General features: G+C 44.5%; 1 long non-coding RNA gene across 1 annotated transcript; it reads left to right on the forward strand.

Moving 5' to 3' along the window:
• Nucleotides 1–46: 46 nt before the first annotated feature.
• LOC107650860 (uncharacterized) lies at nt 47–22,066 on the forward strand. Its single transcript, XR_001627080.2, has 3 exons — nt 47–130; nt 2,579–2,641; nt 21,433–22,066. It is a non-coding gene; the product is annotated as an uncharacterized LOC107650860 (long non-coding RNA).
• The last annotated feature ends 887 nt before the right edge of the window (nt 22,067–22,953 follow it).

The raw sequence follows: 22,953 nt of genomic DNA on the forward strand, positions 1-22,953 counted from the left end.
CATTTTATGATTCTTTACTGTGGAACATTCTTATCTCTGGGTGGGAATCCAATGGCATGTTCTAGACCAACTTAATGCAAAAAGTCTGGCTATGGATAAAAAAGTTCAATCCCCAAAGGGACATACCCAGGTTTGTGAATGAGGGGGATAAAGTGGGACTGGGTCCTTTGGGAGGAGCTTCCTGGAGGCAAGGGGAGGAGTCCTTAGGAAGGACTACAGGGTTGGAAGGATGACCAACCAGATAATGAGGCCAAGCCCTGGCCCACTTTGTCAGAAGGCTGTGGCTATCTGGAGGAAGGCACAGTGCCGAGGCAAAGGGTAGTGCAAAATGTTTACTGGGAAGCCCCACCAAATGTTTTATGTTTTGATGAGTTTTTATTTGATGAGTTATTCTCAATCTTTCTGAAGAGAATGACAATAGCCAACAGAAGATTTACTGAATCTTAGTTTAAGCTTTTCTGAACATTTGTGTTTGTGAAAGTTTTGCCTCTAGCCTTTCCTTGTGTAAATGAAATAAATAGCTGTCCCATACCTGATTCATGTTCTACATTAGGCACCTTTCTACTCCCCTCTTTGGAGAGACTCTAAATCTGGACCGAGACTAAGTTTTCAGTTCACCATCCTTAGGGTGCTTGGATAATGAACAGTTTAATGAGCATGATAAAAAAGGGAACCGAATTCCCCCAGAATTGAACTGGGGCTGATCATCTACATAAGTCCAGAGTAGAGGCATCCCCTCAGTGGAAAGGGAGTCGGGACTGGGACAACTAGGTGGCTCAGTATATTGAGAGCCAGGCCTAGAGATGAGAGGTCCTGGGTTCAAATCTGATCTCTGCCACTTCCTAGCTGTGTTACCCTGGGCAAGTCACCTAGCCCTTGCTGCTCTTCTGCCTTGGAACCAATACACAGTATTGATTCTAAGACAGAAGGTAAGGGTTTAAAAACAAGAAACCATGCTGTTTGTCATATGGGATGGCCTTCAGGGAGGGAGAGGGAGAAAGATACGTGATATGCTATAGTGAAAAAAGAAACAAAATAAACATCAAAACAAGAAAAAAAAAGAAAAGAACAGGTCAGATTCTATGGCCTCAAATTCTAGAGTAAATTTAGCTGAAGGTGGTTGAGAAACTCTCCTTAATAGAATTTGTATGATACCAACGATTCTGATGAGGAAGGAGCAAGGGAGCAATCTGAAGAAAACGATGTGTGGGAAGATAACTCGTTGGCCAAATTATGTGAAAAATGACTTGTATAGAAGGTAGATTTGGGAGCAGACAGCTTAGTATAAACAGTACAAAAAGAGTCGCCTTATGACATCTTTTAAGAATGGTATCAGGTCAGTGACACATTTAAAACCCAGTGGAATTGCTTGTTGGCTACAGGAGGGGGGGGGGGAAGAACATGAATCGTGTAACCAGGGGAAAATATTTGAAATTAATTAATTAAATAAAAAATTTCAAATCAGAAAAAAAAATAGTATCAGGAAGGAGTAGTTGGCTAGTTCAGTGGATTGAGAGCCAGGCATAGGGACAGAAGGTCCTGGATTTTAATTTGGCACCAGACACTTCCTAGTTGTGTGACCCTGGGCAAGTCACTTAATCCTCGTTGTCTAGTCCTTACTGCTCTTCTGCCTTGGAACCAATACACAGTATTGAGTCTAAGACCAAAGTTATGGATTAAAAAAAAGAAAAAATGAATAGTAAAGGCAGGAGAGATGGAGCTCAGGAGAAATTCCGCCTGCCCCGGCAAACCAAACCAAACTTCAACCCGAAAGGCACGAGCAACCAAAAGGGCTTTAAAAAAGTCTCTATAGGGAATAAGAGGAAGGTCAATGAAAGTCAGTGAAGGTCAGATGCCTAGAATGGGCTGATCAATGAAAGGAAAGGACACAAGAGGGCAGAACTTGGTTACTTATCTTGTTTCTCTTTTTTATCCCCAGAATAATCTTTGGACTGGGAAGGAGAAAAGAAAAATGATTAACAAGGGCTTATATACCTAGATAACGGATTCGACGCTAGTACCTTCAGGATGCCACTTTCTTTGGCTTTGTTTTTAATTTATTTAATATTAAAAATTTAAATTAAATATCTACTTAATATTTAATATTGTGTAATATTAAATATTAAGTAAATATTTAATTTATTAATTAAATAAATTTATTTATTTATGTCTTGTTTCCCAAGAGAGAATCTAAGCTCTCTGAGAGCTGGATCTCTTTCATTTTTGTCTCTGTGTCTCCGGTGCTTTGTATAGACAGTTCTTGGTATGCAGTAGACTCTTTTTTAAATTAAAAAAAATTTAAACCTTTACCTTCTGTCTTAGAATTGATGCTAAGTATTGATTCTAAGACAAAAGATAAGCAAGAGTTTTTATAAATAAAATTTAAAAGGGAAACTACACAACATGACGGAAGCGTGGTTTGGTCTGAAATCTCCCAATGAGCCAACAATGCAATATGGCAGCGAAAACAAGAGCAGTCTTATGGAAGGTCGCATTAATTGAAGCACGTTTTTTGGATGAAGCAAGTCATAATTTATATGAATCATATCATATCTGGTACATTATGTTCCTTTCTAAGGATCATGATTCAGAGCTGGAAAGGACTCCAGAAGGCGGCTAATCAGATCTCTCCATTTGACGGGTGAGTGGATATAGTGCTGTTTTTCTCCTTCCTGGAATAGGGTAGAAGCTCCTTGTGGGTAGGCAGGGCTGATTTCACTTTTGCCCTTGTATGCTTATGCCTAGAATAGTTCCTGGTACATAACAGGTGCTAATAAAAATCCCTACAATCATGTTGAGGAAGCCAGAGCCTGGGGAAGTTCTTATTTTTCTTTGAAAACTCTCACTTTCAGGGGGCAGCTGGGTGACTCAGTGAATTGAGAGTCAGGCCTAGAGATGGGAGGTCCTGGGTTCAAATTTGACCTCAGCCACTTCCCAGCTGTGTGACCCTAGGCAAGTCACTTGACCCCCATTGCCTAGCCCTTACCACTCTTCTGCCTTGGAGCCAATACACAGTATTGACTCTAAGATGGAAGGTAAGGGTTAAAAATGAACAAACAAACAAAAAAACCCTCTCACTTTCTGCCTCAGTAAGAAGGACAAGGGCTAGGCAAATAGGAGTTAAGTGACTTGTCCAGGATCACACAACTAGGAAATATCTGAGGTCAGATTTGAACCCAGGTTCTCCTGACTTTAGCCTGGCGCTCTATCCACTCTCTTACCTAGCTGCCCCTGGGTCTAGTGAAGTTAAATGAATTGCCTAAAGCTGTCCAAGTAGAAAATGGGAGATCCAAGCATCACACCCCAACCCCTCATTCTCAGGGTTTTTTTTTTTATTGTGTTGCCTCCTTTGGGTTTCACATTGGAGGAAAAACAAAGACACATTGGAGGATGTTTAGAACAGGGTGACAAGGAGAGTAAGGAAGGGGATGTGAAATTATAGCAGAGAAGGATCGGTCAAAGGAACTGGATGCCTAAGGAAGAGAAGAGCAGACTTATGGCAGATACATTAGCTATCTTCCAAGGCTGTCATGTGGAAGAGAGATCACGCTAGTTCACTTGGCTTCAGAGGGCAGATCTAGGCACCATGGGTTGACTTTGCAAAGAGGCAGATTTTGGGTAGAAAAAAAAAACAACAACCTTTGCTAATTATTCAGAGTTGTTTAGGAGTGGAATTGGCTACCTTAAGAGGTAGTGAGTTCCCCCATCATCCCCTTCTAGCAGACAGTGAATGATCATTTGTCCAGGAAGTCACAGAGGAGATGTTTGCTTAGTTATGGGTTGGATACATGGCGTGTTGGGTCCCTGCCAACCCAAGACCTTGACCTGAAAAAGACTTTGGCTCCCTCAAGTTCAATCCCTACTTTTTTGTAGATGAGGCACCTGTAGCCTAGAGAGCTTAAGGGACTTGCTCACAATCACACTGCTATTGGGACAGGATAGGTCTTCCTGACCCCAAATCTGGTGCTCTCCATCTATGAAGCCAGGCTAATCCTAGAAATGGGATTCCTAGCTCTGAACTGATGGCAACTGACAGGCTAACCCCTCTTTGGCACCTTTATGAAATGATCTTAATCTTATCTTCTAATTGTTTTCTACTTGAGATTCTGCCCCCCCCCACCAACCCTGCCAGATGGGGGCAATAAGGCTCATTGTCGCTCCTCCCCCCTTTTATTCCCTTCCTCCAATTGCTCTGCTCACAGATGCCGCTTCTAGAGTTCACCGCCAGTTTTGGTCACGTCTCTGTTCTCTGGACTACCCCATGAGGTCAATTATTCTGCACTCAGGACTTGGCAGGTCAGAGTGTCCATGCCTGGGCTGTTTACAGAGCAGATGGAAGTCAGTGCCTCCAAGGGAGCAGTCTCGATGCCCTTCTGATAGAGATAGTGTAAGGAACCACAGCCTTCTAAGTTGGCCTCTCAGCCCTCCAGACCTCAGCTGGGGATCTTTAAGGAAACACAGGCAGGAACAAGCCTGCTCAGGACATTTCTGGTGGCTTCTTGGATCTCTTCTTCTGTCAAGTTCTTTTCTTCTCTTTTTAAACCTTTGCCTTCTGTGTTAGTATCAGTTCTAAGACAGAAGAGCAGCAAGGGCTAGGTAATTGGGATTAAGCGACTTGCCCAGGGTCACCCAGCTAGGAAGTGTCTGAGGTCAGATTTGAACCCAGGTCATCCTAACTCAGACCCAGCTCTCAATCCATTATGCTACTTAGCATGTTCTGATGCCCCATGCTCTACTTCAGAGACACAGGTGAGGGGAAGCTGGAAGTCAGAAAATGGTCCTTTGGGTGTCAGCTGGGAGTCAGGCCATGAAGGCTGGGCTATGGTGAGAGTGTCAGTCACCTGCCTTGGCCAAAGTTCATGTCAGTGCATCATGATGTCCCAGCCCCAGGCTGACCAACTGTGGAGGAACAGGAAGGAAAGGAATATCCCTGTAGATGCGACTTAAGAGTCCCATTTCTCCATCCTCTCCAAGATGGGGCAATAGTGGTAGTAGTGCTGGAGCTCCTGACTTGCACGGACCTGAAACGGGGCAGTGGGAGTAGCCGTGAGACCTCCACTTTGTATGGACCTGAGAAGGGGCAACAGACTCCGCTAGGCAGCTGCGACCTCCCCAGGTGGGGTTCCCTCTCCTCCCCAGCCTGGGATATCCAAAGGCTAGACTGAGGGGGGTTTGTTTCTGCTCTTCTGGCTTCTCGTGGTAATGACTCATGCTTGGCAGCAATGCCCTGGGTTGCCACATCTGGCACTTGGGCTCCAGCCTGGCCAACAGCATACAAGGCAGAATGATCAGTGCCTCCAGCACAGTCTGGTTCTGCTTAGCCAGGGTTCCTGGGCCCAGAAAGAAATGCTCTTGCCTGGATCAGCTGCAGCTCAGGACATGCCAGATAACATATCAGTCATCTCTTGACCTTTATTTTTGGAACCAGAAGAATCCAAGCATCCACACTGAACCTGGCTCGGCATGGCATCTGGCCACTCTCTCCTCCTTTTTCCTTCTTGCCTCATGAAGCTTGCTTGCACAGCAGAAGTGAGAATGAGGCTCTCAATTTTGAAAAGGAAGACATTGGGAGGCATTCCAAAAAATCAGAAGGACAGGACTTTGTGGGATCAGAACAGGGTACTCAAGAGGGCACTGGACTTGGAGTTGAGAGATGCTTAGCTCTGAGCCTGGACAAATCACCTCATTTCTCAGAGCCTCAATTTTCCATCTGAGAAATGGAGATAATAATACTCTCCTCTGAGGGTTGTTGGAAGGTATTGGGGATGTACCCCTAGCAGGCTATGAATCTCTCTCAGAAAAGGCCTGTCCTGGAGTTCCCTCTCTTGTCCTTACTCTAAAACCACCACCTTTTCTGTACCTTAATTTCCCCTTTCTGTGAAATGAGGATAGCTCGTGTTTCCCCTGTTGTCACCCTCAGAAGTCTGTGATGTCTTCACACAGTGTACCACCTTCTCCATATCCTCCAGGGTCTTATAGAGCCTAACATTAATCTAGCACTTTGTACAAATAGAAAGTCTGCCAGGACAAATTGTCCTCTGTTCTCACTCCCTGGTGAGTTCATGTGCTCAGCCATCCTTACCTCCCATGGCATCAGAGCTCAAGATCGGGACACCCTCTGCACACATCCCCCACCCTTTACCCCCACAGGCAGCCTGACCTTCCCCATGGGGCTCTTCCATAGGATGGGGGGCTTAATACTACTCAGTAAGATCTTGGAGCCTCCCAAGCTAACCAGCCTTCATCATGGAGAGAAGGATCTGGTTCTCATGGACTTTGGAATCTGCCCTGGTCCTCAGTCACAGATGGTCAGACAGATAGACTGAAGAAGAGATAGGAAGAGAAAGAGATAGGGGGGATTCTGGGGTGGGCACCCTCTCCCACCCCCAAAACACATCCAGGACCCACAGAAGAAAAAGACACAAGGCTCTCGGGTCCTTGTATTCCCAAAGCTCAACCAGAGGCAGCTGCACTCTTTCCTAGTGATGGTTTCCACCAGGTCCCTTATGGTTCCCATCCTAGGAAGGTAATATCTTGAGCCCCTCTCCTGAGGGACTCTAGGGCAGAGGACATCAGTGCCCTCGTGGCCTGGGAGGAGGCTTCTGGCTGATCTTTCTGGGCCACTGGGACTAGGTACTACAAGTGTTTCTAAGATCCAGAGTAGTAACAGTTTACAGCTGTGAACTGCTCCCAGTGGTTAAGCTGTGAGACCCTGGGTAACTCACTCAACCTGTCTTTGAACCTCAGTTTCCTCAACTTTCCCCTTCATATACTCTATGTCACAGCCATGCTGTGGGGATAGAAGCAATACTTGTTTTACACAGGCTGGGATGATTTCACTTTAAAGAGGCAAAGAGCCAAATTTGGGGGAAAGTTAGAATCTTAGACGAGAGTCTGGACCTTTAACATTCCTTCTTTGACACCTGAGGCATAAAAAACCCCAGAGTTTGGGGAGCTGATATTAGCTCTGGTGGAATTCCTACTTCCCTGCCCTGGGGAATGTAGGGACCTGCTGAGCAGGCTGCCACAGCTGTTTGTTTGGGTGCAAAGAGACAAGTGGTCTTCTAGCTAGATTGTAAGTACGTCTTAAAAATGGAATTTGATGGTCCAGGAGTGATTTAGAGCTTCTCGTCCCAAATCTGAGTCTCCGGATCCATCTGAGCTGGGTCTGGTCCAGAAGACTGGCTTTCTTGCTGTGGTTCCCTACATCTTCCTGCCTTTATGGATGGAGACCTTGAATTCGCTCCCTCCTCATGATCTGGAATCATCACAATGCCTGGCATGTAGTAGGTATTTAATAAATGCTGATTGATTCTATCTTCCTTCAAGGGTTGGAGAATTTCCTAGAAGAGACTTTTCCCAGTTATTAATAGTTTCTCATCGTTCCTTCTCCCTTCTCTCCCCCTCATTACTTTGTGTTCACTTTGTATATACTTTCGATTTACTTCTCTGGCTGGTGAACTTCTAGGAGAATGCAAGCCTCTGGAGGTTAAGGATGCTTTTATTTCATTACTGACCCGAAATGAATCAAATACCCATAATGCCCAACTCACCAGAGTTGTGAGTATCAAATGGGAAGCGTCTGTGTATAACACTTTATAAGCCTTAACAGATGACATCCATGTCAACAGCTATTACTGATTTCCTGCATCTCATCTTTTTTATGGATCGAGATAGAAACAGTTCTGGAGCAAATCACTAGCCCTGCTATGATTTTCCCCTTTAAAACCATGGTTTATGGACTGTTGTAGAGGCGGTAAAATAACTACATTTTGTATGTGAATATAAGAATTTGTATATAAGTCCATCTTCTCTAGGTTCATTTTCAGGCAGGATGATGGGGATGAGAAAGAGGTACTTCATCCTGTTTCCACAGTTTAGATTTTGTCACCAGGTTCTTATATTTCTTCCTCCCTCCTCCTTCTCTCTCCTTCCCTCCCTCTCTCCCTTCCATCTTAGACTTGATACTGTGAATTAGTTCCAGAGCAGAAGAGTTTACCACTCTTCTTGGCAATGGGAGTTAAGTGACTTGCTCAGGGTCATCCAGCTAGGAAATGTCTGGGACCAGATTTGAACCTAGGACCTCCTGTCTCTAGGCTTGACTCTCAATCCACCGAGCTACCTAGCTGTCTTCTACATTCTTATATTTTCCAAGTTTTCCATTCCTCATTGCTGACGGATGATGACATTTGATTTGACAATGTCTGTTGAAGACATTTTTTCTTCTATTTTTTATGGGTCAATGTGATATCTGGGCAATTGTCAAGGAAAGTTTTATCTGTAATAATGCTATTGGAAGAGTCCACATGGATGTTGCCCTTAGAGGGCCTTTTGATTCCGTGCTTGAATCTCATCTACGTCTAGGGCTGTGCTAGGGAGCCAATCACTTTCCACCACATTTGATGTGTCCACGGGCATGTCCCAGTCCCTTGTCATCCTTTCCTACTGCTCAGGGTTCTGTTTCAGAAATATTTCTGAAACATCTAACCCATTTATCAGCTGCCCCGAGTAGCTTCTATCCATTCTCTTCCTTCTTTCTGGCAATAACATTTCTATAACCTTTCTAATAACTACCTTGGGATAAGAGAGCTTGTGTTTTGTTAATATTGCATGGATTTTTGTTGGGTTCTAAGTCTGCTATTAGCCATTTTCTGGTTCCAAAAGGGTGTGTTGACTGGTGTTGAGTGAGTGGGAGCTTCCCAAGGGAGCACAAAGGAGACCCAGTACTCCACAAAGGCAGAGTAGGTATTCATAATCCATCTTGGACAGGAGGTACTTACCCAGGCGGGCAGGTAGCTGGTCAGTCAGTCAGTCAATTGACAAACACTTATTAAGCTATTACTACATACCCAGCATTGTGAAGGATCCTGTCTCTGCCTTCAGCAATTTGCCTTCTGATTCACTTCCTGGGGAGGTCATGAGCTGATGCATACAGAACAGTCTAATGTGGCTGACATTGAACATGGGGGTAGGGAAAGTTTTCAGGCTTCCATCTTGCCCTAACATGGGTAGGAGGTCTGAAATGTATGGTCATTGGGATAGGCACGTAGGGACTACAAGAATTCCCATCCCTTGGCCTCTTTCCTAATGGTAAAAAGGGCCATCTAGAGTTATTACCCACTGACTCTTCCCTAGCTTGTCTCCAGGAGCCCCTTTCGTTCAATCTAGAATTGAAATTCCAGTCCTTGCTCTATCCCTACTTCTATTGGCTGGACTCCTTTCATAGGAGTTTATTTAGAGCTGGAATGGATGGGGATAGTCCTTTAGTCCCATCTCCCATTTTTCAGGTGAAGAAACTGAGGCTCAGAGAAATCAAGTGACTGGCATGAGATAGCACAGATAGGGTCAGAGACAGGATGTGAAACCAAGTCCTCTGACTCCACAGCTAATGCTCTTTGCTCTGTTCTGGGTTTCCTCCAGGCAAAGGGTGAGGTCACCGTGGATAATGCTACCCCAGAGTAACCTCTTTCTACCAGATTACCTTTGCCCTCTTTTCCAGACTCAGATCAACATAATAAGCTATGCTGGGAGCTGCAAAAGGCACCTCTGAACTGGTAGAAGACAGAAGGAGCCCAGAAACCAACTTACTTATTTCCCTTACAGGGGATTTTTTGGCCAGGAGACCAAGTCCCATACTCTGCTCCCTGGAAGTTTCTTCTTATTGTCATTCAGTCATTTCACTCATGTCCAACTCTTTGTGACTCCATTTAGGGTTTTCTTGTCAAAGATACTGGAGTGATTTGCCATCTCCTTCTCCAGCTCATTTTACAGATAAGGAAACAGAGGCAAACCGGGTGAAGTGATTTGCCCAGGGTCACATAGCAAGTAAGTGTCTGAGGCCAGATTTGAACTCAGATCTTCCTGACTTCAGGCCCAGTACTCTATCTACTGAGCTGTCTAGCTCAGAGGAAAATCTCTTACCTGACCCAAATATAGCAACTTGAGTTTTCAATTCATTGACCACTCAGTGGGTGTTTGCTGAGACGCCCTCTCTGGGGAAGACCGTGGCTCTGTTCTTTCCTGGGTATTTCATGAGGTTTGGGGGAAATCAGAAGAATCAGAACAATTTGTGAAAGGGACTAGAGGTAGGGGTGGAAGAGACAGACAGGCGCAGAGAAGAAAATCTCTTGGAGAGAGTGTAAAATTCTACTCCTGGGTTTCAGGAATCAGCATCACATGATAAAAGAAGCATAGCTCGAGGAGAATTTTTGTGAGCTAAGAAAACAAAAGACAGGACAAAGGTCTGGGTGTCTGGGTAGACTTCAGGCTCAGTATGAGTCAAAATTATGAGATCATAGCCAAAAAATGCTAATTTAATGTCAGGCTGCTATAATGTCCAGAACATGAGAAATGCTGATACAGATCTTAAGAAGGGTGTGACAGGGACTGCTAGGGGGCTTAGTGGATAGAAAGCCAGGCCCAGGGATGAGAGGTCCTGGGTTCAAATCTAGCCTCAGATATTTCCTATCTGTGTGATCCTGGGTAAGTCACTTACCCCCAATCACCTAGCCCTTACCCCTCTTTTGCCTTGGCACTGATACTAAGTATTGATCTTAAAAGATATAAAGTAAATTCTTTAAAAAAAAAAAGGAAGAAGGGCAATGACAGACTGAAGATTATGTACAAAAGGGTGCCCAGGAAGAGGGGGAGAGAGCAGTCGGTATACTAGAAACCATTCCAGTCAAGGATCAGTTGGAAAAACTAGGAATGACAATTCTTGGAAAGATAGGACTGAGGCTGACCTGAAAGTTGCCTTCAAATCTGTGAGAGCCTGTAACAGGGAACAGAGACCAGAATGCTTTTCCTTCCTTGGTCCAAGGGAAAAGAGAACAATGAGGAGAAACTGCTGGGTAGAAAATTTCAGCTTCGGATAAAGAAAGTTTCCCTAATAATTAGAGGAATTTGGAAATGGAATGTAATACCTCCAGTACGTTTTCCATCTTGGAAGGTGGCCAAATGGAGGCTGGAGGACCATTTGTCAGGACAACGTAGAAGGCATTCTTTCTTGTCAGCTTCAGGCTAAGACTTTGGAATCTCTTCTAACCCAGTGATTCTAGATTCATCCTCGACGAACCATGAACTGAGACTCTGGTTTCCATTTGATTGAATAACCTACTGTGCGCACTGCACAAAACCAAACAAAAATACCCAAACATTCCCTGTCCTGAAGGAGCTTCTATTTTATTGGTAGAAACAACACATACACAGAGAAGGAAATATTTTGTATATTCAGACCCAGTAAGATTGTCGACCCCAATGCTTATATTCTGGGCAAATAGAATCTGTGACAGATGAAATTTCACTTTTGTTATTGATTCTTCCTTTTGATTTAGTATGACGGTCTGTAGTGAGTATTGTCAGAGTCGTATGTGGTCTGAGAAGGCAGATAGGAGGAGGTAGTAGTGGTGGAGATGGGTCTTGGAAGTAGTAGTGGAAGAGATGGATCTTGGAAGAGAAGATGGATAGATGAGGAGAGGACAATGGGAGAAGTTGGGATTCCCAAACAATGGAAAAAGAGGGGGCAGTTGGGTGACTCAGTGGACTGAGAGCCAGACCCAGAGATGGGAGGTCCTGGGTTCAAATGTGACCTCAGATACTCCCTAGCTGTGTGACCCTGGGCAAGTCACTTAACCCCCATTGCCTAGCCCTTACCACTCTTCTGCCTTGGAGCCAACACACAGTATTGATTCCAAGATGGAAGGTAAGGGTTTAAAAAAAAATGGAAAGAGACAGGAATGGGTATAAGGCACAACCAGGAGGTAAGCAGGGGAATGGAGGTAGAGAGAAAACTGGGGGGGTGGCAGCATCCAGAATTAGATTGGGAGGGGACCTCAGAGGCCATCTTGTTCAACCCTCTCATTTTACTGATGAACAGAGAGGTTAAACAACTTGCCTGAGGTCCTCAAAATCAGATCCTCATGCTTTTTCCATCAACATGCTGTGTTATGCATGAATACTTCTCTACCTTGATGGGGACCCAAGATCCCTCTACCTGGCCAGATCTGACCTTTTAGGACCTATGAGCCAACCTGGACATCATGCAAGATCAAAGCTGCCCAGGAGACCCGCAGGAAATGGCCTTCCTTCCTTGGCTCTGGCCCTGTCTCTACTTGGTGTTGAATCAGGTCATTCTGGGTTGGTTTCCAGGCTGTTTCTCCAAGAGTCCACACCCTCAAGTTGTCTGGACCCCAGAGCCCAGTCACTTTGGCCTCCATTCCCAGGTTATTTGGGGCTTGGGATTTAATGGCAGTTGGAGCCAATGGCCCAGTCTTATTGCTACATTATCAGCCCAGAAATCCATTTCTCCACCTCTTACCGACTGAAACCACCCAGATGGGTCTATATCGGCACTGTCATTTGGTTCGGTTTTATGGGAATCTTCTCCCACTGCATCACTGATGTGGAGACACGTTTTTCACGATCTATAACCTAGATCAAGTTGCTTACTGTTTCGGGGAGGAATAGGGGGAAGAAGGGAAAGAATTTGGAACTCAAACTTTTAGAAAAGGATTTTTTTTTTTTAAAACCCTTACCTTCTGTCTTGGAGTCAATACTGTGTATTGGCTCCAAGGCAGAAGAGTGGTAAGGGCTAGGCAATGGGGGTCAAGTGACTTGCCCAGGGTCACACAGCTGGGAAGTGTTTGAGGCCAGATTTGAACCTAGAAAAACTCAATTACACAACTGGGGAAAAAGAAACTATTTTATTAAATATTGGCCCTGTCCCTGGCCTGCCTTCTAGACCAAATGAATGGACCAAAGGTGAGTTTCTTCACAGTTCAAGTCTGAGCAATCACCTCTGTCCCTACTGCTCATCAGCTGAGACCTATGGCCTCCTTTGCCTTGAGCTAGAGTTCAAGTTGGGGATATGGTCAGGCTTGACCCATCTATCCCCATACAGGTTATATACCCAACATCACAGAGATTTCCTATTCCTATCACATATATGTGCATCTATATTGATGACCACACACGTGTGTATAGATGTATAGGCAGGTAGCTTTGTATGAAGGGAGTATTACATAAACATACACACACACACACACACACACACACACACACACTCACACACACTCTTTCCTAATCCCTGGGCAGCTGTGATTCATTCTACTGAGTCAAACTCCAGAAGTTATACTATCCCACTTAAGATTGTATATTGAGAAATGGAAAGGGCTGACTTGATTTATTTAGGGTCTTTTATTCACCTGATTTATTTAGGGTCTTTTTTCCATTACATTTTTTGTCAAGAAGAAGTTCCACCTTTTCTCCCTTCCGTACCTCCTTTCCCCGATGAGAAGGCACTGAGAAAACCCCCAAATCTGTAACGAACATGAATAGTCCAGCACAGTAAAATTTGACACTGGCCACGTCCCCCTAAAACATATCCCAGTTTGCACTCCGAGTCCCTCAGTTCTGTATCAGGAGATGGGTAGCCTGTTTCATCACGAGTCCTCTGGAATTGTGCCTTGACCCATTAATTTTACAGATGAGAAAGCTGGGATCAGAAAGAGCAGGTGACTTGCCCAAAGTCACACACAGCTATTAAGTAAATGGTTGGGATTCAATCCCCAACCCTCTAACCCCAAATCTAGTCTTTCCCTCCATTCTATTACTGACTTCACGTGTGGAATACAAGCATATAGACTCTGACTCCATAGGCAAAGCTCCTTCCAGCAATCACCCAGGATGTTGTCTTCTATCCCCATCTGAACCCAATTTCTTTAACCCACATTCTAGAGAGCGAAGTCCTATCAGCAGTCCCCGGCTCTTTCTCCTCAATCTATGAAGACTTGTGGCCAGTTTCAGATAAAACCCCATTTCTTCATTCACTGGGTTTCTTTTTCCCTCATTGTTCCCTTGTCCACCCAATTATACTATAAGGTCACAGAGTCAACCAACGAGCATCCCCCTTGGTTCTCTGTGTGCCCCATGATGCTCGGCTAAGTGTATATTTGGGGCTTTATAAACACTTGACTTATTGTTGTGTTGTGGATGGTGTGTGGGTGGGTGTTCATGTGTTTGTGGGTGTGCAGTTCTGGAATCTCCTGCCACCGTTTGCCTTCTGCCTTTATTAGAAGGTGAGTTCCTTGAGAGCTTACTCAGAGCCTGTCTCATATTTTAATTTTGTCCTCCTAATCTCTTAAAACCATTGTGACAAATATAGGTGTTAAAAACATGTTTGTGTAGCTGGTGAATCTCCCACTTTGGGCAGCTGCAAATCCCTCTCTTTTTTTTTTTTCTGGCCCATCTAAATCAGACCCTGACCCCTTCTTAGCAAATCCAGGGGGAATGGATCAAGACGCCATGTCTCATCTGTGACTGATTCCTTTCCTCTTCCTAGAGATTGGGTCTCTTCTCAACTATATGATGACACCTTCCCCTCCATGCTTGGGGATCTATGTCCCGTCCCAATCAGGTTCTGATTCCTGCCCCAAACCCTGAGGAGGGGTGTTCTGTCCTAATTGGAACCCATACTCAATTTTTTTTTCATCCCCTACCACCTCACTGGAAGCTTTAAAGAAAAGACTGGACCATCATGTCAGAGATATTCTGCAGAGAGTATTTTTTTTCCCCTAAACCCTTATCTTCCATCTTAGAATCAATACTGTTTATTGGTTCCAAGGTAGAAGAGGGATAAGGATTAGGCAATGGGGGTGAAGTGACTTGCTCAGGGTCACACAGTTAGAAAGTATCTAAGCTCAGATTTGAACCCAGGACCTCCTGTCTCTGTAGAGAGTATTTTTGATCAAATATATATGAGTCACTCTCTGTCCTGTTAGAACCTAACTTCCAGGAGGGCAGGGAAAATTCTCATTATTCAGCTCCTAGAGCTGGGGAATGGGTACCTTCCATTTCCATACTTAGTTACAGATTTGGTTCTTCTATTAGAATATGAGTTCCTTCAGACCAGGCCATGTTTCTTTCTTTCTTTCTTTCCTTCTTTCCTTCTTTCTTTCTTTCTTTCTTTCTTTCTTTCTTTCTTTCTTTCTTTCTTTCTTTCTTTCTTTCTTTCTTCTTCTTTCTTTCTTTCTTTCTTTCTTTCTTTCTTTCTTTCTTTCTTTCTTTCTTTCCTTTCTTTCTTTCTTTCTTTCTTTCTTTCTTTCTTTCTTTCTTTCTTTCTTTCTTTCTCTCTTTCTCTCTTTCTCCCTTCCTCCCTTCCTCCCTTCCTCCCTTCCTCCCTTCCTCCCTTCCTCCCTTCCTCCCTTCCTCCCTTCCTCCCATTCCTCCCTTCCTCCCTTCCTCCCTTCCTCCCTTCCTCCCTTCCTCCCTTCCTCCCTTTCTCTCTTTCTCTCTTTCTCTCTTTCTCTCTTCCTTCCTTCCTTCCTTCCTTCCTTCCTTCCTTCCTTCCTTCCTTCCTTCCTTCCTTCCTTCCTTCCTTCCTTCCTTCCTTCCTTCCTTCCTTCCTTCCTTCCTTCCTTCCTTCCCCCCTCCCTCCCTCCCTCCCTCCCTCCCTCCCTCCCTCCCTCCCTCCCTCCCTCTCTTTCTCTCTTTCTCTCTCTCTCTCTTTCTCTCTCTCTCTCTTTCTCTCTTTCTCTCTTTCTCTCTTTCTCTCTTTCTCTCTTTCTCTCTTTCTCTCTTTCTTTCTTTCTTTCTTTCTTTCTTTCTTTCTTTCTTTCTTTCTTTCTTTCTTTCTTTCTTTCTTTCTTTCTTTCTTTCTTTCTTTCTTTCTTTCTTTCTTTCTTTCTTTCTTTCTTTCTTTCTTTCTTTCTTTCTTTCTTTCTTTCTTTCTTTCTTTCTCCTTCCAGATGCTTTCTACAGGGCCAGGTACATAGTAAGTGTTTAATAAATGCTTATTGCTTGATTGACCACATGACTTCCAAGTGCCCAACTTGGAAACTCTGTGATAGCCCTGTCCTCTGTGTACCATCTCTGTCAGACCAGACACCACCCTACCAATTCCTAGGAATGTGTCCCATCCTAACCGGGCTCTGACCCCTTTCCTCCAATTGCTGATGAATTTTCTACCATTCTGGCCAGATATGAACCAGTTTCTCCACATCCCTGGGGTTGTGTCCAACCCCAATCAACCCTTCATTACTCCATCTCCAAGAGGCTGTGCCCTATCCCTGCCAGACCTTTCTTGACTCCCAGGAGTCAGTGCTCTCCCCCCACAGTGCTGGGGTTTGAATGGCTGCCCATTCCTTCCCTCTTCTGTCTGCAGTGAGGCCACCAGTGAGGCAGGGGGGTCTCGTTGGCTTTGGCTCCTTCTTGGGCTTCGTCGGATCACTGGAATCCATGAGGGAAGAGGGTAGGGTGTGAAAAAATAATTCCTATCACGACGCAGGAAGGAAGGAAGGAAGGAGTCTGGGTCTGGGGCTGCCCTCTTCTAGGACGAGGAAGAGAAGGAATTGGAGGTTTGCTGGTGCCATGCGCCCCATGGGGCTAAGAGAAAGGAGTACAGGGTTTTAACCGGGTTAGGACAGAGTTCTGCAGGAGCTGATAAGGGTTGGGGATCTGGAGATGATAGGACATAATGTGCTCCCTCTGGAGACTTGTTCTATGCCTGGCACACTTTCCAGGCCCCTAAGTAGGGCCTAGGTAATTCTCAGGAGAGAGAAGGCCCTGCAGCCAGGGAAGCTGACACCATCCTATGGCTCAAGACTGGGTAATAATTTTTTCTTCTGCCTAGCAGGGATTAGGCAGGAGAGAGAGAGAGATAGAAAAGGCTCTGAGCTTCAGCTGAAGGGCAGTGTGATGTAGGGCAGGAGACAGGACCTTTCACCAGGTTATTAGATATAGGTAAGGCAGGCCCCAGAGAGAAACTGGTCTAAACAACCTCCTCTCCTTGCCTTCTATCTGAACTCTCTCCTTTGCTGGTGTTGATTGTTTCTCCCAAACAGAGGAACTGACTCAGAATTGCAAGTCAACAAGACTTTCCCATAAGCACCGGGAGAGAAAGGGAGACCAGAAGAGTCTCTGTTCTTGAGGAACTCACAGTCTAATGGGGGAATAAGTGTGAATAAACAAGAGACTTACAGGCTATGAGGAGGGAATCAACAGAGGGAAGGCATTAGCGTGAAAGGAAGACAGAAAGGTTTTTTGAGGTGGAGTTTTACCTGGGACTTGAAGGAAGGATCCACATGGTGGAGATAAAGAGGAAAAGAATGCCTGGTGTGGGGAGAGCCAGTGAAAAAGCAGACCAGGGAGATGGAGTGGCTTGAGGGAAAAACACTGAGACCAGGGATTCTAGATCTTAGAGAGGGCAGTGACTTAGAAGAAGACTAGACTGATGTAGAGGAAATTGATAGAGCCAGAATGCAAATGGCAGCATATTAATTTTCATTTTATTTCCTTCATGACTTTTTTTCTTGTTTATGTAGACATATATCTTCTTTCCCAACATGACAAACATGGAAATAGGTATTGTGTCATAGCATCCATGTAACCTCTATCAGATCATGTGCCAGTTCAGGGGAGGAGAGAAGAGGAGAGGGGGAGAGAGAGAACCAAATGTCAGAAAATGATGACTAAAATTGTAGCTATATGTGATCTGGAAAAGAAAAATATTATAATAATAAAAAAGACTGGAAAGTTATGAAGGGGCAAGGGAAAGGAATAAGTATTTACATAGCACCTACTATGTGCTCAGCATTTTATAAACACTATCTCGTTTGATCCTCACAACCCTGTGAGGTAGGTCCTGCTATTATCCCCATTTCACAGCTGAAGAAACTGAGGCAAACAGAGGTGAAGTGACTTATCCAGAGTCTGAGGTTAAATTTGCAGTTGAGTCTTCCTGACTTCAGGTCCGACATTCTATTCACTTTACCACTTAGCTAGCCTTAAGAGCCTGAGGAGTTCATATTTAATCCTGATGAAAATAGAGTTTCTTGCATAGGGTGGTGCTCTGATTAGATCTGTGCTTTATAGGAAGCTGTGTGAGTCAACTGAAGGGCTGAGAGAACCCCTCTAGGCAAGGATATTGGGTGACCTCAATCCCATGGTCTTTCCTAAGGTGTCAAAAAGCTGTCCCCTTGCCTGAGAAGGGCTGGCCTGAGAGGACAGCGGGGATCATGTGCCAGGGAGAAAAAGAGCTTGTTGAAGGGATTCAGTTAGAAGAGGGAACTCTTAGGGTCCCTGCTTACCTATTCTTGTGCTCTCTTCCTCTCCCTCTCCCTCTCCCTCTCCCTCTCCTCTCCCCCTCCCTCTCCCCCTCCCCCTCCCACTCCCTCTCCCACTCCCTCCCCCCCCCCCCCCTCTCTCTCTCTCTCTCTCTCTCTCTCTCTCTCTCTCTCTCTCCCCCATTCTGTGTAAATCTGAGTCCCCAACAACCCTGAAGTGAGTTCTACTGCCACCTGGTGGTCATTAAGTGGGTAGTGCCATGGCAACCCCTCTACACCCAGCACCGAACCTAACAAAAAGGTCAGAATGGAGAAAGAGCCCCACCTGGTGTCTGCGTTCTCCTCACTGGATTGGTGGCAATTAGAACTGGAAGGGATCTGGGAGATGGTCAAGGCCAACCACTCTATTTTACAAATGGTGGCACTGAGCCCCAGAAAAAAGTGACTCTCTTAAGGTTGTACAAATAGTAGGTAAAGAGCAAAGATGGGAATCAATCCCTCAGGATCTTCAGCCATGAGACTTAGGCTACAGTGCAGAAGAATGGCGCCCTCCTTGGACACTGATTCAGGGAGACCATGAGAGCTTTGTATAGTTCTCAGGCAATAGCCTATGTTCCTATAAAACAAAGCAACTCTCCTCTCCTCCTTCCGCATCAGTTGCAACTATGAATACCCCTCCTGTGGCGCCTTTCTTTAGGGCTCAAGCCTCTTTTTAACAAGATGCTCCTGGAACACCTGTCACATTGGGACATGCAGGAGCTTCAGGATACCACAGGACAGCACCTAGGAGAGGGCAGGGGCTAGTTTATGGAGTGCCTGGTACATAGTAGGTGTTCAATAAACACTAACTGGATTAAACTGTGAACTGTGCCTGTGCTCTCCAAGCCACCTTTGCCAAACCAGGATTCTTGCTATTCCTCACATAGGATATATAATGTACCTCTGTTCATTTATTTATTTGTTTATTATTTATTTTTTAAACCCTTACCTTCTGTCTTGGAATCAATCCTGTGTATCTGTTCCAAGGCAGAAGAGTGGTAAGGACTACGCAATGGGGGTTAAGTGACTTGCCCAGGGTCACACAGCTAGGAAGGGTCTAAGGCAAATTTGAACCCAGGACCTCCCATCTCTCAGCCTGACTTTCAATTCACTGAGCTACCTAGCTGCCCCCATACCTCTGTTCATTTATACTGTCTGGCATATGTTCCCTTCTCCTCTTTGTCTCTTAGTTACTCTTGTTCTCCTTAACACCCAACTCCAAGGTCTCCTTTCTACATGATACCCCCTATATCAGACCTTCCTAAAACCCTCCTTCCCTTCCTTCCTTCCATCCTTCCTTCCTCACTTGCCTCCTTCCTTCCTCCCTTGCCTCCCTTCCTTCCTTCCTTCCTTCCTTCCTTCCTTCCTTCCTTCCTTCCTTCCTTCCTTCCTTCCTTCCTTCCTTCCTTCCTTCATCAGACCTTCCTAAATCCCTCCTTCCCTCCCTCCCTCCATCCCTTCCTCCCTCCCTTCCTCCCTCCCTTCCTCCCTCCCTCCCTCCCTTCCTTCCTTCCTTCCTTCCTTCCTTCCTTCCTTCCTTCCTTCCTTCCTTCCTTCCTTCCTTCCTTCCTTCCTTCCTTCCTTCCTTCCTTCCTTCCTTCCTTCCTTCCTTTTTCTTCCTGCCTTCCCTTCCTGCCTGCCTTCCTTCCTTCCCTTTTGTCCTCCTTACATTTTCTACCAACTCTTTATTCCATTTCCTGCCTCACTCAATGAATTTACATGAGCAATCTCACTCCTGGAATTCACTTACTCATTATACTTGTCCCTTAGCAATCCTTCTCTTCCTTTAAAGACAGCTTAGGCACTGCAGCTTCTGTGAACTCTTTCCCAAATCTCTGCACTGGATAAAAAGAGCTCTTTGTGTCTTGAATTATACTTATTTGTGTACATATCCAATGACACTTTCTTCGCTACTAACTGGCTGCATGCCTTTGGATTTCTCCATCATATTCCTTTGATGGGTACCTCCATCCCTCCCTTTTTATGCTTCCTTTTGTATATTGTTATCTCTCATTAGATTGTAAGCTCCTTGAGGATAGGAATTGTCTTTTGCCCTTACTTTGTACTCTCAGCCATAACACAGTGAATGGTATATAATAGACTCTTAAGAAATGTTTATTCACTGGCCAACTGAAAAGAACAATTAGCTTCTTGAGAGGAAAAGTTATCATTTAAAAAATATCTGTGTGTTCCCATTGCCTAGAAGTATGTTTAATCTGAGGAAAGCTTTCCAAGTCCTAGCCACATCTTCTCTCCTACTAGGAATGACAGTTTGTCAGGTTAGATTCAGTGGAAGACTCCTACCTTGAGTATGGCATGGGAATATAATACAGCCACCAGACTATTCTTCTAGTCTATCACATTTCCAGTTTACCAGCTAATGGAGACATTTACAAATGCCCTTTGAGTCAAGAATGTGTTTGGCTCATTACCTTTCTTATCAATGAATCATCACAGGTTATATTGGTGGTGGAGAAACATTGCTTCTCTCTAGAAAAGTATTATCCTTGTTGTGCCTTGAGCCAGGAGGCCCAGAAGACAGAGTGAATCTTGAAGGAGCTGTGTTAATTAAATTTGAATATGCCTTGGGTCCATGGTAGGCAGAATTGAGACTTATGGAGGATTTCCTTCTTCCATGGTTTCCTAGGGGCCACTTGTTGGTCCCTAGTTGGAAGGAATGGGCCATTTTCCAAGGTGGGTCCAAATGTTGCAGGTGTTGGTGATGGTAGCTAAAACTTCAGTCTTTGGAAAAAAGGGGGAGGTGGATAGGGAGAAGAAGTCCTCACTGTTCTAGGTTCTGCAAAATGTGACTCCATCTCAGTGAAAGGATCAGCATAGTCCACATAGGCCAGCTAGACTTTTTCCTAGGGTCACATCTACATTTTGTGAATGTTCCACCATTGGTTATCCAGGCAGGGCTAGTTGTTAGAAAGCTAAAATCCTAATAGAAAAAGATATGGGAAAAAAACAGGGTAAGAAAAGAGCCTACATAGGGTCAAAGAGTATGGAAAAATTACAAATGTAATTTTTATAAAGAACCAAGAATGAGAATTAGGTCTCCTATTGGTTCATCTCTGAAGTATATCATGAGTGTCTGGTTGACCCTATCTGCTTATTGGTAGTTGATAGGTGTTGGTGAACCTATGGCACACACACTTGAGGGGACTGCTCCCTTCTCCCTCTCCATTCATGCCTGAGGACATTTCTCCCATGACCAGTGGGAATGCTTCTTCCCTCCCCTGTCAGGGTAAGGTGGGGGAGGGGGGGCTCACATATGGCATGAGGGTGAAGTTTGGGTTCTCAGTCTCTAAAAGATTTGCCATCACTGTTATAGACCAATGGATTCAAGAACATCTGGACATGGGAAGCAATGAGAACCCTGATGAGAAAGGATATCAAAGGGGAGTCCTGCAAAAGAAAAATATAAAGCAGTCAGAACTATGAAATATAGAAGGTACCAGAGAACGGACATAAAGAGATCAGGTGTGCCATTTGGATGAAGTCAACTCCAACCAGGATTCATGGGATGGTAGGTGTTCTGTGGTAAAATGGCTTAAAATAGACCCTTTCTGGGTGAGGTACAAGGAGGTGGATACAAAGAAGATAGCCTCCAAGTATCTTCTTTCCTCAAAATGAATGTCCCACCTTGCTAGACAGCCATCAAAACATCTAGGACATGGACTTTTCAGTGCAATGGGGTGGGGGTGGGTGGGCAGGACTGCCTTTAACAGTGACTTTCCTCATTAAATAAGGGCTAGAGGAGAGAACTTCATATATATGGATTGCAGAAGGCAGTGGCTATTGTACTTCTAAGGACCAAACTAATTTCTGTAGCAAATTATATACTTCAAAATGCTTTCCTTGTTGCAACCCTGAAACAGAAATAGAGTTCATTTTAGATATAAGAAAGTGGAGCCTTATGAGGGAGGAAATGACTTGCTGATCATCACATTAAGAGTAAATGATAACCAAGGAATATTGTTCTAAATTGAATAATTAAATAAAATCTTAAAAAAAAAAAAGAGTAAGTGATGACCCGGGGCTTCAAGCCAGACTTTCTGATTCTTGTTTTTTTTTGTTTGTTTGTTTGTTTTTTTGTTTTTTTAAGTTTGGAAAATTTTATTTAATTAATTCAGAATATTTTTCCATGGTTACAAGATTCATGTTCTTTCTCTCCTCCTCCCCCCTCCTCCATATCCAATGCACAATTCCACTGTGCTTTACATGTGTCATTGATCAAGACCTATTGCCATATTATTGATATTTGTACTAGGGTGAACATTTAGAGTCTACATCCCCAGTCATATCCTCATCGACTCATGTGATCAAGCAGTTGTTTTTCTTCTGTGTTTCTGCTCCCACAGTTCTTCCTCTGGATAGCTTCTTTCTCTTAAGTCCCTCAGAATTTTCCTGAGTCATTGCATTGCTGCTAGTAGAGAGGTCTATTACGTTTGATTGTATCACCGTGTATCAGTATCTGTGTATAAGGTTCTTCTGGTTCTGCTCCTTTTGCTCTGCATCAATTCCTGCTGACTCTTGTTAAAGTGTTTTCCCCACTCTCCCAATCCTCCCTCAAACACTTTTTTACCCTTGTACCCTGGTGCTGATTTAAAAACTCACTTTTCTCATAGGCACATCTGATCATAGATTCTGAGCTGGAAGGGGTATACCCAAAGGGTAGTGGTGTCATGCCCCGATTTATCCAAGATCTCCTAGGTAGAAGGGTTAGGAGTCAATTCCTGACTATAGAATGATATTATAGCATCTGCAGTGAGAGCCTGCAACGGAGATGGGAGACTTGAGCAGACACTACCCTTGGAGTTCACGGATTTGGTGACCTTTGAATTTGGATCCG

This window comes from Monodelphis domestica, chromosome 1 (genome assembly GCF_027887165.1).
Source record: "Monodelphis domestica isolate mMonDom1 chromosome 1, mMonDom1.pri, whole genome shotgun sequence".
Classification (NCBI taxonomy): Eukaryota; Metazoa; Chordata; class Mammalia; order Didelphimorphia; family Didelphidae; genus Monodelphis; species Monodelphis domestica.